Below are 331 nucleotides of genomic sequence, written 5' to 3' on the forward strand. Positions count from 1 at the left end.
CGGCGCCGCCCCCGCCGTCAGCTCCGCCTTTATTTTTATTTTCATTTTCTCCTTTATACAAAAAACCCGACGCGGCCCCGGACCCCCCTGCCCAGCGGAGAATTAAATCGCAATTAAAACCCAAGAGCAAACTCCCCCGTTCTCCACACCTCGGCAAGAGAAGGCTCATTTTCTTAAAAAATAGTGCAATTTGTCTGTTTTGCTTTGCTTTTCCCCAGGGGAAAACGTCCCCAGACCCCAGTCCCCTGGTATACGCCCCCGGTATCAGGGCCAGCCCCCCAGGCCGCCCCACTCCTCCCCGGGCAGCCCCCAGGCACGCCCACGCCGGTGC

At 58.3% G+C, this 331-nt stretch overlaps 1 protein-coding gene across 1 annotated transcript in view; it reads right to left on the reverse strand.

Annotated features, from left to right (window-relative positions):
• Window positions 1–331, reverse strand: part of GHDC (GH3 domain containing) — a 4,569-nt gene that overhangs the window by 3,236 nt on the left and 1,002 nt on the right. The gene's annotated exons all lie outside the window — the stretch shown is intronic.

Source organism: Aptenodytes forsteri, unplaced genomic scaffold (genome assembly GCF_000699145.1).
Source record: "Aptenodytes forsteri isolate BGI_AS27 unplaced genomic scaffold, ASM69914v1 Scaffold492, whole genome shotgun sequence".
Classification (NCBI taxonomy): domain Eukaryota; kingdom Metazoa; phylum Chordata; class Aves; order Sphenisciformes; family Spheniscidae; genus Aptenodytes; species Aptenodytes forsteri.